The following is a 17,125-nucleotide window of genomic DNA, read 5'->3' as shown; positions in this document are numbered from 1 at the left end:
CTCAGTACTGAGAGGAAGCTCAGGCAGGTAGTAGGCTCCGGTAAATCCTGGCTGGCTGGTGGACCTGGATGATTAAGGTTGTCTGGCCGATCTAGAAGATCTTGGTAGACTGGCACTTCTGGCGGATCCTGGCAGACTGGCACTTCTGGCGGATCCTGGCAGACTGGTGACGCTGGGCCGACTGGCGGCGCTGGGCAGACAGGAGACTCCGGCAGCGCAGGAGAGAAGAAAGGCTCTGGCTGCGCTGAACAGGCGAGGCGCACTGGACGCGCTGGGCCGACTGGGAGCACTGCTGGCGCTGGACAGACAGGAGACTCCGGCAGCGCAGGAGAAGAATGGGTAATGAACTGTCTGCTGTTAGAAGAGAGGCAGACCGGTGCAAGGAGAACAGCTCTGGTTGCGCTAAACAAGCGGGAGACTCCGATAGCGCAGGAGGGGAGAAAAGCACTGGCTGTGCTGAACAGGCTATGCGCACTGGACGTGCTGGGCCGACTGGGAGCACTGGTGGCGCTGGACAGACAGGAGACTCCGGCAGCACAGGAGAGGAGAAAAGCTCTGGCTGAGCTGAACAGGCGAGGCGCACTGGAGGCCTGGTGCGTGGTGCTGGAACTGGTGGTACTGGCGCGAGGACACGCACAGGAAGCCTGGTGCGGGGAGCTGCTACCGGAGGACTGGTGTGTAGAGGTGGCTCTGGATAGACCGGACCGTGCAGGCGCACTGGAGCTCTTGAGCACCGAGCCTGCCCAAGCTTACCTGGCTCGATGCCCACTCTAGCCCGGCCAATAGGAAGGGCTGGTATGAGTCGCAGCTGGCTCTGCACCCGCACTGGAAACACCGTGCGCTCCATAGCATAACACGGTGCCTGCCCGGTCTCTCTAGCCCAACGGTGAGCACAGGGAGTATACGCAGGTTTCCTACCTGGCATAACTATTCTCCCTTCTAGCTCCCCCCGAATAATTTTTTTGGGCTGTTTTTCCGGTTTTCAACCGCGTCGCCGTGCTGCCTCCTCATACATACGCCTCTCCGCTTTAGCTGCTTCTATTTCCTCCTTGGGACGGCGATATTCTCCCGGCTGCTCCCAGGGTCCTTGACCGTCTAATTCCTCCTCCCATGTCCAAATCTCCAAATGATGCATTCTCTCCCATTGCAACTTCTCTTCACGATTAACAGGGAGAGTAGGCTCAGGTCTGTTTCCTGACTCAGCCACTCTCTCTCTGCGCTTTCCCCTGTTACCTTCAGTTTTCGCTCTGTATAGCAATGCTTTCCTTCTCGATTCCATACGTGTATAGCCCTCTTCGCATTGCTGTAGGGAATCCCAGGCGGGCTCTTGCACTCGCTCTGGGTCGGCTGCCCACCTGTCGATTTCTTCCCACGTCGTATAATCCCTGTTTCTGCCGTCCATATCTTCCTCCTTTTGCTCCTGCCAGTTCACACCCTGCTCGGTCTGTGAATCGTGGTGGGTGATTCTGTAACTAACTTCGTCTGCTGTTAGAAGAGAGGCAGACCGAAATGCAGCGTGTAGGTTACTCATGACCTTTAATAAAGATAAAGCGGTACATGAAATAATTGAAAATACAAAACAACAAACAAGTGAAACAAATTACAGCCTATCTGGTGACTAACACAAAGACAGGTACAATCACCCACCAAATACAACGCGCACTCAGGCTACCTAAATACGGTTCCCAATCCGAGACAACTAGAATCAGCTGACTCCAATTAGGAATCGCCTCAGGCAGCCAAGCCTAACTAGACACACCCCTAATAATACACACTCCCAATTAATACAAACCCTAATACGAAAATACAACATATAAACCCATGTCACACCCTGGCCTACCCAAACATATAACAAAAACACAAGATACAATGACCAAGGCGTGACATCATCAAGGCAAAGGCTGGCTATTTGAAGAATCTCAAATATAAAATATATTTTGATTTGTTTAACACTTTTTGGTTTGGTTACTACATGATTCCATATGTGTTATTTCATAGTTTTGATGTCTTCACTATAATTCTACAATGTAGAAAATAGTGAAAATTGTCATGCAGGTGAATGAGGACCCAAAAGCGACTTGGCGAAAACAGAGTATTTAATCCAGAATAAACTTTACAAAACAAAAAGCATAATACTACACGTAAAGACGAGAACAGACTGGAGACTTGATCGAGAACTGCAGGTTGCCTCGGGAAGGCACTTGAACCTAGCAGACTCAGACACCATCTGAGGGAAACACGACACGACAGGGCAAAACATAGACACAGCACGGTGAATTATATATGAGGATCCGACAGGGCAGGTACGGGAAACAAGGAGAGAAATAGGGACTCTAATCAGGGAAAAGGATCGGGAACAGGTGTGGGAAGACTAAATGATGATTAGGGGAATAGGAACAGCTGGGAGCAGGAACGGAACGATAGAGAGAAGAGAGAGCGAGAGAGGGAGGGGGAGAGAGAGGGATAGAAAGAGGGAAAGAACCTAATAAGACCAGCAGAGGGAAACGAATAGAATGGGAAGCACAGGGACAAGACATGATAATAAATGACAAAACATGACAGTACCCCCCACTCACCGAGCGCCTCCTGGCGCACTCGAGGAGGAATCCTGGCGGCAACGGAGGAAATCATCAATGAGTGAACGGTCCAGCACGTCCCGAGACGGAACCCAACTCCTCTCCTCAGGACCGTAACCCTCCCAATCCACTAAGTATTGGTGACCCCGTCCCCGAGAACGCATGTCCATGATCTTATGTACCTTGTAAATAGGTGCGCTCGACAAGGACGGGAGGGGGGAGGGAAGACGAACGGGGTGCGAAGAAAGGGCTTAACACAGGAGACATGGAAGACAGGATGGACGCGACGACGAAGATGTCGCGGAAGAAGCAGTCGCACAGCGACAGGATTGACGACCTGGGAGACACGGAACGGACCAATGAACCGCGGAGTCAACTTACGAGAAGCTGTCGTAAGAGGAAGGTTGCGAGTGGAAAGCCACACTCTCTGGCCGCAACAATACCTAGGACTCTTAATCCTGCGTTTATTGGCGGCTCTCACAGTCTGTGCCCTGTAGCGGCAAAGTGCAGACCTCACCCTCCTCCAGGTGCGCTCACAACGTTGGACAAACGCTTGAGCGGAGGGAACGCTGGACTCGGCAAGCTGGGAAGAGAATAGAGGAGGCTGGTAACCCAGACTACTCTGAAACGGAGATAACCCGGTAGCAGACGAAGGAAGCGAGTTGTGAGCGTATTCTGCCCAGGGGAGCTGTTCTGCCCAAGACGCAGGGTTTCTGAAAGAAAGGCTGCGTAGTATGCGACCAATCGTCTGATTGGCCCTCTCTGCTTGACCGTTAGACTGGGGATGAAACCCGGAAGAGAGACTGACGGACGCACCAATCAAACGACAGAACTCCCTCCAAAACTGTGACGTGAATTGCGGGCCTCTGTCTGAAACGGCGTCTAACGGGAGGCCATGAATTCTGAACACATTCTCGATAATGATTTGTGCCGTCTCCTTAGCGGAAGGAAGTTTAGCGAGGGGAATGAAATGTGCCGCCTTAGAGAACCTATCGACAACCGTAAGAATCACAGTCTTCCCCGCAGACAAAGGCAGACCGGTAATGAAGTCTAGGGCGATGTGAGACCATGGTCGAGAAGGAATGGGGAGCGGTCTGAGACGACCGGCAGGAGGAGAGTTACCCGACTTAGTCTGCGCGCAGTCCGAACAAGCAGCCACGAAACGGCGCGTGTCACGCTCCTGAGTCGGCCACCAAAATCGCTGGCGAATAGACGCAAGAGTGCCTCGAACACCGGGATGACCAGCTAACTTGGCAGAGTGAGCCCACTGAAGAACAGCCAGACGAGTGGAAACAGGAACGAAAAGGAGGTTACTAGGACAAGCGCGCGGCGACGCAGTGTGCGTGAGTGCTTGCTTAACCTGTCTTTCAATTCCCCAGACTGTCAACCCGACAACACGCCCATAAGGAAGAATCCCCTCGGGATCAGTAGAAGCCACAGAAGAACTAAACAGACGGGATAAGGCATCAGGCTTGGTGTTCTTGCTACCCGGACGGTAAGAAATCACAAACTCGAAACGAGCGAAAAACAACGCCCAACGAGCTTGACGGGCATTAAGTCGTTTGGCAGAACGGATGTACTCAAGGTTCTTATGGTCTGTCCAAACGACAAAAGGAACGGTCGCCCCCTCCAACCACTGTCGCCATTCGCCTAGGGCTAAGCGGATGGCGAGCAGTTCACGGTTACCCACATCATAGTTGCGCTCAGATGGCGACAGGCGATGAGAAAAATAAGCGCAAGGATGAACCTTATCGTCAGACTGGAAGCGCTGGGATAGAATGGCTCCCACGCCTACCTCTGAAGCGTCAACCTCGACAATGAATTGTCTAGTGACGTCAGGAGTAACGAGGATAGGAGCGGACGTAAAACGTTCTTTTAGAAGATCAAAAGCTCCCTGGGCGGAACCGGACCACTTAAAACACGTCTTGACAGAAGTAAGAGCTGTGAGAGGGGCAGCAACTTGACCGAAATTACGAATGAAACGCCGATAGAAATTAGCGAAACCTAAAAAGCGCTGCAACTCGACACGTGACCTTGGAACGGGCCAATCACTGACAGCTTGGACCTTAGCGGAATCCATCTGAATGCCTTCAGCGGAAATAACGGAACCGAGAAAAGTAACGGAGGAGACATGAAAAGAGCACTTCTCACCCTTTACGTAGAGACAATTCTCTAAAAGGCGCTGTAGAACACGTCGAACGTGCTGAACATGAATCTCGAGTGACGGTGAAAAAATCAGGATATCGTCAAGATAGACAAAAACAAAGATGTTCAGCATGTCTCTCAGAACATCATTAACTAATGCCTGAAAAACAGCTGGCGCATTGGCGAGACCAAACGGCAGAACCCGGTACTCAAAATGCCCTAACGGAGTGTTAAACGCCGTTTTCCACTCGTCCCCCTCTCTGATGCGCACGAGATGGTAAGCGTTACGAAGGTCCAACTTAGTAAAGCACCTGGCTCCCTGCAGAATCTCGAAGGCTGATGACATAAGGGGAAGCGGATAACGATTCTTAACCGTTATGTCATTCAGCCCTCGATAATCCACGCAGGGGCGCAGAGTACCGTCCTTCTTCTTAACAAAAAGAACCCCGCCCCGGCCGGAGAGGAAGAAGGCACTATGGTACCGGCGTCAAGAGACACAGATAAATAATCCTCGAGAGCCTTACGTTCGGGAGCCGACAGAGAGTATAGTCTACCCCGAGGAGGAGTGGTCCCCGGAAGGAGATCAATACTACAATCATACGACCGGTGAGGAGGAAGGGAGTTGGCTCGGGACCGACTGAAGACCGTGCGCAGATCATGATATTCCTCCGGCACTCCTGTCAAATCGCCAGGTTCCTCCTGAGAAGTGGGGACAGAAGAAATGGGAGGGATGGCAGACATTAAGCACTTCACATGACAAGATACGTTCCAGGATAGGATAGAATTACAAGACCAATTAATAGAAGGATTATGACATACTAGCCAGGGATGACCCAAAACAACAGGTGTGAAAGGTGAACGAAAAATCAAAAAAGAAATAGTCTCACTGTGGTTACCAGATACTGTGAGAGTTAAAGGTAGTGTCTCAAATCTGATACTGGGAAGATGACTACCATCTAAGGCAAACATGGGCGTAGGCTTGTCTAACTGTCTGAAAGGAATGTTATGTTTCCGAACCCATGCTTCGTCCATGAAACAACCCTCAGCCCCAGAGTCAATCAAGGCACTGCATGTAGCACCCGAACCGGTCCAGCGTAGATGGACCGACATAGTAGTACAAGATCTAGATGAAGAGACCTGAGTAGTAGCGCTCACCAGTAGCCCTCCGCTTACTGATGGGCTCTGGCCTCTTACTGGACATGAATTAACAAAATGTCCATCAAATCCGCAATAGAGGCACAGGCGGTTGGTGATCCTCCGTTCCCTCTCCTTAGTCGAGATGCGAATCCCTCCCAGCTGCATGGGCTCAGTCTCAGAGCCAGAGGAGGGAGATGGTTGCGATGCGGAGCAGGGAAACACCGTTGATGCGAGCTCTCTTCCACGAGCCTGGTGACGAAGATCTACCCGTCGTTCTATGCGGATGGCGAGAGCAATCAAAGAGTCCACACTGGAAGGAACCTCCCGAGAGAGAATCTCATCTTTGACCACTGTGTGGAGTCCCTCCAGAAAACGAGCGAGCAGCGCCGGCTCGTTCCAGTCACTAGAGGCAGCAAGAGTACGAAACTCTATAGAGTAATCCGTTATGGATCGATCACCTTGGCATAGGGAAGCCAGGACCCTAGAAGCCTCCCCACCAAAAACTGAACGGTCAAAAACCCGAATCATCTCCTCTTTAAAGTTCTGGTAATTGTTAGAACAATCAGCCCTTGCCTCCCAGATAGCTGTGCCCCACTCTCGGGCCCGGCCAGTAAGGAGTGAAATGACGTAAGCAACCCGAGCTCTCTCTCTAGAGTATGTGTTGGGTTGGAGAGAGAACACAATCTCACACTGGGTGAGAAAGGAGCGGCACTCAGTGGGCTGCCCGGAGTAGCAAGGTGGGTTATTAACCCTAGGTTCTGGAGACTCGGCAGGCCAGGAAGTAACAGGTGGCACGAGACGAAGACTCTGGAACTGTCCAGAGAGGTCGGAAACCTGAGCGGCCAGGCTCTCCACGGCATGGCGAGCAGCAGACAATTCCTGCTCGTGTCTGCCGAGCATGGCTCCTTGGATCTCGACGGCAGTGTTACGAGCGTCTGTAGTCGCTGGGTCCATTCCTCGGTCGGATCCTTCTGTCATGCAGGTGAATGAGGACCCAAAAGCGACTTGGCGAAAACAGAGTATTTAATCCAGAATAAACTTTACAAAACAAAAAGCATAATACTACACGTAAAGACGAGAACAGACTGGAGACTTGATCGAGAACTGCAGGTTGCCTCGGGAAGGCACTTGAACCTAGCAGACTCAGACACCTGCTCACCACGCAGCATCTGAGGGAAACACGACACGACAGGGCAAAACATAGACACAGCACGGTGAATTATATATGAGGATCCGACAGGGCAGGTACGGGAAACAAGGAGAGAAATAGGGACTCTAATCAGGGAAAAGGATCGGGAACAGGTGTGGGAAGACTAAATGATGATTAGGGGAATAGGAACAGCTGGGAGCAGGAACGGAACGATAGAGAGAAGAGAGAGCGAGAGAGGGAGGGGGAGAGAGAGGGATAGAAAGAGGGAAAGAACCTAATAAGACCAGCAGAGGGAAACGAATAGAATGGGAAGCACAGGGACAAGACATGATAATAAATGACAAAACATGACAGAAAATAAAGAAAAACTCTGTATATATTCAACCACAAGGGTGTACTAATGTGCTATGTAAGATAGGGAAAAATGATCATAATAGAGGACTTCTGAAATTATATTATTTCAGTTTAGATAAGCGAAGGCCAGGTTAAACTAAAAACATGACAGCGAGACAAGCCAGTGTATGAATCAAATGGATTTGCATATGCATGGATTGGGAATTAGCTGACTTTGTGATCTGTAAGGTAAGTAACTTTAATGTGTCACGAAGATTACACATTTTCTTTGCCATTTCCAAAAATTAGCAATGTTTAAATCAAATCAAATAAAATGAATTTTATATAGCCCTTCGTACATCAGCTGATATCTCAAAGTTCTGTACAGAAACCCAGCCTAAAACCCCAAACAGCAGGCAATATAGGTGTAGAAGCACGGTGGCTAGGGGAAAAAAACTCCAGAGAAAGGCCAAAACCTAGGAAGAAACCTAGAGAGGAACCAGGCTATGAGGGGTGGCCAGTCCTCTTCTGGCTGTGCCGGGTGGAGATTATAACAGAACATGGCCAAGATGTTCAAATGTTCATAAATGACCAGCATGGTCAAATAATAATAATCACAGTAGTTGTCGAGGTTGCAGCAAGTCAGCACCTCAGGAGTAAATGTCAGTTGGCTTTTGATAGCAAACCATTAAGAGTATCTCTACCACTCCTGCCGTCTCTAGAGAGTTGAAAACAGCAGGTCTGGGACAGGTAGCACGTTCGGTGAACAGGTCAGGATTCCATAGCCGCAGGTAGAACAGTTGAAACTGGAGCAGCAGCACGGCCAGGTGGACTGGAGACAGCAAGAAGTCATCATACCAGGTAGTCCTGAGGCATGGTCCTAGGGATCAGGTCCTTCGAGAGAGTGAAAGAAAGAGAGAAAGAGAGAATTAGAGAGAGCATACTTAAATTCACACAAGACACCGGATAAGACAGGAGAAGTACTCCAGATATAACAAACTGACCCTAGCCCCCCGACACATAAACTACTGCAGCATAAATACTGTAGGCTGAGACAGGAGGGGTCAGGAGACACTGTGGCCCCATCCGATGATACCCCCGGACCGGGCAAAACAGGAAGGATATAACCCCACCCACTTTGCCAAAGCACAGTCCCCGCCCCACTAGAGGGATATCTTCAACCACCAACTTACCATCCTGAGACAAGGCCGAGTATAGCCTAAAAAGATCTCCGCCACGGCACAACTCAAGGGGGGGCGCCAACCCAGACAGGAAGATCACATCAGTGACTCAACCCACTCAAGTGACGCACCCCTCCTAGGGACGGCATGAAAGAGCACCAGTAAGCCAGTGACTCAGCCCCTGTAATAGGGTTAGAGGCAGAGAATCCCAGTGGAAAGAGGGGAACCGGCCAGGCAGAGACAGCAAGGGCGGTTCGTTGCTCCAGAGCCTTTCCGTTCACCTTCACACTCCTGGGCCAGACTACACTCAATCATATGACCCACTGAAGAGATGAATCTTCAGTAAAGACTTAAAGGTTGAGCCCGAGTTTGCATCTCTCACATGGGTAGGCAGAAGATTCCATAAAAATGGAGCTCTATAGGAGAAAGCCCTGCCTCCAGCTGTTTGCTTAGAAATTCTAGGGACAATTAGGAGGCCTGCGTCTTGTGACCATAGCGTACGTGTAGGTATGTATCAAGACGAACAGTCTTGATATGTTCGTCAAAAGAGAGATCAGGGTCCAGAGTAACGCCGAGGTCCTTCACAGTTTTATTTGTACAACCATTAAGATTAACTGTCAGATTCAACAGAAGATCTCTTTGTTTCTTGGGACCTAGAACAAGCATCTCTGTTTTGTCCAAGTTTAAAAGTAGAAGTTTAAGACTTGGATTTCATGTTGTAATGTTAACAAGGTACCCAAAAGTAGTTTGAATTATTGTTTTAATTTTATTAGCTAAACCAAACATGTTTAAACAGCGAAATTGATGATGAAAAGAACGTCATTTAGGCAGTAATGATCTCCAAAATTCTAATCATTAGGACGTTTAGTTTATAGTTTATCGAATCCCATTGTGATGCAGAGGGGGACACTATATTTGGCCGGGGGACATTATTTGGAATGACAGGCCCCCGTGTTGAGGATCAGCTTTGGCAGATGTGTTGTTGCCTACCCTTACCACCTGGGGGCGGCCCGTCAGGAAGTCCAGGATCCAGTTGCAGAGGGATGTGTTCAGTCCCAGGGTCCTTAGCTTAGTAAGAGCTTTGAGGGCACTATAGTGTGAACATTGAGCTGTAGTCAATGAACAGCATTCTCAAATAGGTGTTCCTTTTGTCCAGGTGGGAAAGGGCAGTTGGGATCTGTTAGGGCGGTACGCAAATTGTAGTTGGTCTAGGGTTTCTTGGATGATGGTGTTGCAATGAGCCATGACCAGCCTTTCAAAGCACTTAATTTCTACAGACATGCGTGCTACAGGGCGGCAGACATTTAGGCAGGTTGCCTTAGCTTTGTGGACAAAGGGACTATGGTGGTCTGTTTGAAACATGTAGGTCTTACAGACTCAGTCTGGGAGAGGTTGAAAATGTCAGTGAAGACACTTGCCATTGGTCAGTGCATGCTCTGAGTACGTGTCCTGGTAATCTGTCTCGCTCTGCGGCCTTGTGAATGATGATGACCTGTTTAATGTTTTTACTCACATCGTCTATGGCTACGGAAAGCATGGATGGAACAGCTGGTGCTCTCATGCATGCTTCAGTGTTGCTTGCCTCGAAGAGAGCATAAAAGGCATTTAGCTCATCTGGTGGGCTTGCGTCACTGGGCAGCTCGTGACTGACTGGGTTTACCTTTGTAATCCGTAATAGTTTGCAAGCCCTGCCACATCTGAAGTGTATGAGAGCTCATGTAGTAGGATTCAATCTTAGTCCTGTATTGACGCTTTGCCTGTTTGATGGTTCGTTGGAGGGCAAAGCGGGATTTCTTATAATGTATCTCATTAGTTTCCCACTCCTAGCAAGCAGCAGTTCTAGCCCATAGCTCAGTGCGGATCATGGCTTCTGGTTGGGATATGTACGTACAGTCACTGTGGGTACGACGTCGTTGATGCACTTATTGATGAAGCCGGTGACTGATGTGGCATATCCCTGTAGCTTAACATCTGATCTGACCACTTCTGTATTGAGCAAATTACTGGTACTTCCTGCTTGAGTTTTTGCTTGTAAGCAGGAATCAGGTGGATAAAATTATGGTCAGTTTTGCCAAATGGAGGGCGAGGGAGAGCTTTGTACACGTCTCTGTGTGTGGAGTAAAGGTGGTGTAGAGTTTTTTCCCCCTTTAGTTGCACATGTGACATGCTGGTAGAAATGAGGTCAAACGGATTTAAGTTTGCCTACATGAAAGTCCTCGGCCACTGGAAGCATCGCTTCTGGGTGAGCATTCTCTTGTTTGCTTATGGCCTTACACAGCTTGTTGAGTGCGTTCTTAATGCCTGCATTGGTTTGTGGTTGTAAATAGACAGCTACGAAAAATATAAATGACAACTCTCTCAGTATATAGTGTGGTCTACAGCTCATCATGATGTCCTCTACTTCAGGTGAACAAAACCTTGAGGATTCCTTAATAGGCCTATAGCATACAGGTCTGTAGGTTTGATATTTGATTGGAGGTTAACTTTACAGTAATGCTATTGGTCAACAACTCAGATTTTGAATCCAAAGAACCAAAATGTTATAAAAGGGTCTAGATTCATTGTCTCTTTCTTTTTGTTGTTGTTTCTGAACTGCTGTGGTAAGATACTGCAGTATCTCTCTATTCCATCTTTCTCTCCCTATCCCATGAGCTATGTATGGGCCATGGCTCAAGTCATGGTTTCTTTGTCTCTCTCTCTCGCTCTCTCTTTCTCTGATCATGCTTAGAATAATGCCTTGTAATGCTTTGTAACTTAAGCTGTATCCCTTCTATGTGAATCTATTTATTTTACAAAGTAATTAAATACACTTGTATTTAGAATTCCTTTCACAGACATTTCTTGATTGTCTATTACTGTGTCACAACTATAGTCTCCATAGTCAGATAAACATTTTAATAGGCTAATTGCGTAGTCTTATCACAGGTCACATGTGAGGTAAATATAATATAGATATATCAAATATTACCCCACTACAATATTCTCCCCCTCAAATCTGAACAGACACAAAACCATACCTACTTAATTATTTCATAATTAATCATGTTCAATGCATTTTATAGGTAATAGTAATTATAGCCAATATTTATGAATGCTGTTTTGTCAATGCAATATTGAAGTTTACCAAATAATGTTTATCAAACTTTATTGTGTCATTTTTACCCATAGAAGCTGCAGCAGTTGTGAAACAAATCTGATTCTGTAGCGTGGTGAGTTGTGTTATAAAATATCCTAAAATTAGCATATTCATATTTTGGAACAGATGCCTTTTGTTTATGATGGTTATTTTTGTTGAGCAAACAAAGCTATGTAAAGAAGGTAACTTTCAGAGCAAAATAATAAACTTTGCAAAACTCTAATTTTACGATGATAGGTTGGGGTGAATTCCAAATATTTAATACCATTTTAAAGCTAAACAGAAAATATTGACTTAGTAGGATTAACCTGCAATGGCCTCAAAGACATTCCAAATAGTACTTTCACAGAACTCACTCCAGTGATTGATGGTGTCTAAAGTTTCTGTTTTCTGACTATTTCAGAGACCTCTGCTCTGCACACCAAAGTAGAGTACAGATAATATCGCTGACAAAGTGAGATTAAACATGAGAGTAGAATCTCAGACTGCTTTGAAACATCAGAAGAACAGATGAGCTAAAATAATATGGAAGTGTTATGAGAGAAACACACTAATCTCAACTAGTCTAAGTGTAAAATTGCAGCAAGCTTCATTTCCCCCAATACAATAAGAAGGAACTTAAAAGAGAATGTTTCGCCAGAAAGTGTGAACTACACATTGTATGCCATGTCACAAAAAGCTATTATACTTTAGCCTGACACATAGGCCTATAAACGTAACATAGGAGATGTGTCAAATTAAATCTGCACAATGCAGGTGATGAGAGTCAAAACTCAATGAGAACTGTGGCTTGCACAATAGAGTTATGCTGTTCATAGGTGAACACATTGCTTTTCTTTATAAATAGTAGCACGGTTTTAATGGCTTTTGGCCATTCTATAAATGGAGTACACTTGGAGGGAGACATGTTTGACATTTATCTAATGTCTACAGTAGTCCATCTGTTTTGTCAGGGAGGGTCTATGAACAGAGATAGAGAGTAGGAATGCATGGAGTGGGTTGACTGCACTGCATGTGCCCTCGTGTCCAGAAGACTCTTGGCTTTGTCCCTCCAGTTTGAAGGTTAAGAGAGACTGCGGGGGAAACAATATGGGCCATGGAGGAAGATAACCTTGAACCACGAGAAGAATGTAGATCCAGAGACCAAGACACCCACCTAGGGTAGCAGCTGAGAATCTGAGAATCTGCTACTTCACAAGGCATTGTGTTGCCACTGTGCCTTAGGAGCCCACCAGCCAGGGAGACAGCTCTCCTCTGTTTCATCACGTGTGGATGGGGAAAGATAATATAGGAGGTTGTTTGCTAGGCCTCTAATTGCAACAGCAGTTATACTGGTTGTAACTTAACCTGGTGCTTTCTTGCCTAGTTCAATCAAATCAAATTGCATTGGTCACACACACATGCAGATGGCTCGGGTGGATGATGTGTTTGATGATGTGTTTGTCCTTTCTGTGACATTGGGTGCTGTCGGTGTCCTGAAGGGCAGACAATGAGTTGGACAAACTGCACCACCCTCTGGAGAGCCCTGCGGTTAAGAGCTGTGCAGTTGCCATACCAGGTGGGGATACAGCCCAACAGGATGCCCAACAGGATGCTCTCAATGGTGCATCTGTAAAAGTTTGTGAGGGTCTTAGGGGCCAGGCCAAAATTCTTCAGCCTCCTGTTGCGCTGACTTCACCACACTGTCTGTGTTGGTGGACCATTTCAGATTGTCATTGATGTGTACATCGAGGAACTTGAAGCTTTTCAACTTCTCCACTACAGTCCTGTCGATGTGGATGGGGGCGTGCTCCCTCTGCTCTCTCCTGAAGTCCACAATCAGCTCCTTCGCTTTGTTGACTTCGAGGGAGAGGCTATTTTCCTGGCACCACTCGGCCAGGGCCCTCACCTCCTCCCTGTAGGCTGTCTAGTCATTGTTGATAATCAGGCCTACTACTGTTGTGTCATCTGCAAACTTGATGACTAAGTTGGAGGCGTGCGTGGTCACGCAGTAATGGGTGAACAGGGAGTACAGGAGGGGGCTGTGCACTCACCCTTGTGGGGCCCTGTGTTGAGGATCAGCGTAGTGGAGGTGTTGTTTCCTACATTCACCACCTGGGGGCGGACCGTCAGGAAGTCCAGGACCCATTTGCACAGGTCGGAGTTCAGACCCAGGGCCCCAAGCTTAATGATGAGCTAGGAGGGTACTTTGGTGTTGAAGGCTGAGCTGTAAACTAACAGCATTCTTACATAGGTATTCCTCTTGTCCAGATGGGATAAGGCAGTGTGCAGTTTGCATCGACGATTGCATCGTCTGTGGATCTATTGGGGAGGTATGCAAAGTGAAGTGGGTCTAAAGTGTCAGGTAAGGTGGAGGTGATATGATCCTTAACTATTCTCTCAAAGCTCTCAGGGTTCCCGAGTTGCGCAGCGGTCTAAGGCATTTACATCTCAGTGCTAGAGGCGTCACTACAGACACCCTGGTTTGAATCCAGGCTGTCTCACAGCCGGCCGTGATTGGGAGTCCCATAGGGCAGCGCCCAATTGGCCCTGTGTTGTCCGGATTTGGCCGGTGTAGCCCGTCATTGTAAATAAGATTTTGTTCTTAATTAACTGACTTGCCTAGTTAAATAAAGGTTAAATAAAAAAAGTATATATTAAAATGCTCTTCATGATGACTGAAGTGAATGCTATGGGGCGGTTGTCATTTAATTCAGTTACCTTTGCTTTCTTGGGTTCACGAACAATGGTTTCTACTTCATTCATTTCAGACATTCAATACAGTTGAAAGTATGAATTATATCCCTCGTGCTCTGCGCAGGTTGAGTAATAATAACAACAAAGTCACGCCGGTGACATGATAGCATGGGAGGACCGCACACGGTCTCTTATTTCTTCTTGCAAAATTAGCTTAGTTGTGTCACACAAGTTAACTGCTCCTGTTTTTTTTTTCAGATTGCATCTTCCCAGGTCCCGGTAGGGTAAGCTAAACTCTGTGTGAGTTGTGTGTACTGTCAGTCTGTCATCAACAGATTGTGACCTGTGGGTCAGAGTGCAAAATTCAGCTCGCCCCTACCTATCCATTTTATTGGAAGATATCGGGCTTCTTTTTCTTGTGCGGAATTAGCCCACCAGCTAGTGTGTGTGTTGACCACCATACTCCGGGGCTAACCTTGTCAAGATATCCTACACTGCTATGCACGTTATCGAGGCCACAGGGCACTAGTCATCTTTCGACTATTTAAAACTCGAACAAATCACTTCCCTACATAACCACTTCTAGGAAGGTTGTCAGCTTCAGATTGCCTCCCCTAGGCATCCCCCTCCCCTAGTTTACCAACTCAACCTAGCTGCCACTGTGTATTTGTTAGCTTGGCTTACCAAACGACAGCCATTCGTGCGTGTTTTACATGAATAAGCCTACTTTTAAAAATGATATCTCTCCTGCTCCTGCTCCAGCCCTGTGGTAGCTGTTGTATACAGTCTCCGGTTACTATTACATTAGTTAATTTGATGAGTCACTATATTGCATAAGAAATACTTTTCTTCACATTCTGAGCTGAGAGAACACTGCATCACCATGATGCTGGGCATGCATGGCTGCTCCTCTTGTGGATCTGAACTACAAGTAGAAGATTATCATGACCTGTGCCCCGCCTGCCTAGGCATTGGGCAACTGCCTGAGGCCCTTTCTTACCCCTGCTATTACTGCGACATCCTGCCTGTGAAGTTAAGGGAAGTGCGACTCAGATAGTCATGATGACCTGCTCTCCACTCGGGCATCCAACCACCACTTCAGTTACCAGGATGTAACCTCCTTCACCTCAACATGGTGAAGGAGGTGCCAACTAGTGTTGTGGACCCATTCAGTCTCAATGCTAAAGATGGGTTAGAGGAATCATTCCCAGGCTCTGATCACACGGAGTCAGAAGAAAGCTCTGCCTGACTATGCGCTGTCCTGCGAGCAGCCTTAGCTAGGCTAGAGCTTGATGGCCACAGCCCCTGCAGCTAACCTGTTCTTTAAGAAGGCCCGGGCAGCTACACTGTTCAGTGTGCCACCTTGACCGGCTTTTCTTACGGAGCTTCAGGCCGAAACGCAAAATGGCTTTTACTCATCCAATTTCCTGGTTCTGAAGAAAGACGGATGCTTCGGTCCAGTTCTGGATTTAAAATGGTTCAATGTTTTCCTAAAAGTTCTCCCCTTTCACACGTTCCCCAGACCGTAGCCACAGGTTAATGGTTCACGTCCCTTGACTTAAAAGGATGCTTACTTTCACGTTCCTGTGTTACACTGCTCTTCGTGTCTTCACAAGATGTGTGAGCGCAGCTCTGAACTCCCTCCACCTACAGCGAATCAAGATCCCTCCTTACCTCAATGACTGGCTCATCTGCATCCTCTCTCACGAGCGTGCGGCCAAGTGCACAGCGCTGACACTGACCCACGTCACCGCACTGGGTCTTATTGTGAACAACAAAAAGAACAACTTCACACCAAGCCAAAAGGTCTACTTTTTTGACATGTCTCTGAAATCCCACACTATTAGGGCATGTATAACACCCCAGTGCATGGATAGCATTCTTCTTCTTTTGCAACAATTCCAGTTGAGTGCATTGGTGAAGGTACGAAAGTTCCAACAACTGATGGGCATGCTCGGACTCCAAGCGGGACAGAAATACCAAAATACGGGTTACAAGGTCATGCTACCCTACTCTTCGTGCCGTAGAGGAAGAGTTACCTGACTGCAGGTGTCCCTCTCAGATTCCAGCAAGGCGGGAAGTAGTGACGACCGGAGCTTCACTAGCAGGCTGGGGAGCAGTGTGGTAACACAGGTCTGTACGGGAAGAGAGGTGCCCCCGCTGTAGGAAAGAGCACATCAACGTACTAGAACTTCAGTTTACCTAGCCCTGAATCACTTTCTGCCTTGTTCTCAAACATAAACATGTCCTGATACGATCAGACAATACATTGGCAGTGTTTCACATCAACCATCAAGGGGGAACGAGGTCTTTACGGTCCCTACAGGTGGCACAACAGCTCTTGATATGGGCCCTGCCACATCTGGCCTCCCTATGAGTCATTCATCTCCCAGGCAAGGTGGTAAAATGCCCAATGCGTAAAAATACGTCACAATGCTGTAGACACCTTGGGGAATACGTAGAAAGCGTAAGCTCATTCGTAGCCAATTCACAGCCATATAAGGAGTCATTGGCATGCAGCGCTTTCAAAATATGGAGCACTTCCTGATTGGATTTTTATCTGGGTTTCGCCTGTAACATCTGTTGCACTCACAGACAATATCTTTGCAGTTTTGGAAACGTTAGAGTGTTTTCTATCCAAAGCTGTCAATTATATGCATAGTCGAGCATCTTGTCGTGACAAAATATCCTGTTTAAAATGGGAACGTCTTTTATCCAAAAATAAAATACCGCCCCCAGAGTTTCAAGAAATTTGTGGAGTGGTTTAAAAACTAGTTTTAATGACTCCAAC

This window comes from Oncorhynchus gorbuscha, linkage group LG09 (assembly GCF_021184085.1).
Source record: "Oncorhynchus gorbuscha isolate QuinsamMale2020 ecotype Even-year linkage group LG09, OgorEven_v1.0, whole genome shotgun sequence".
NCBI classification, from domain to species: Eukaryota; Metazoa; Chordata; class Actinopteri; order Salmoniformes; family Salmonidae; genus Oncorhynchus; species Oncorhynchus gorbuscha.
The sequence above is the reverse complement of the archived record's forward strand: the minus strand, read 5'-3'. Positions refer to the sequence as shown.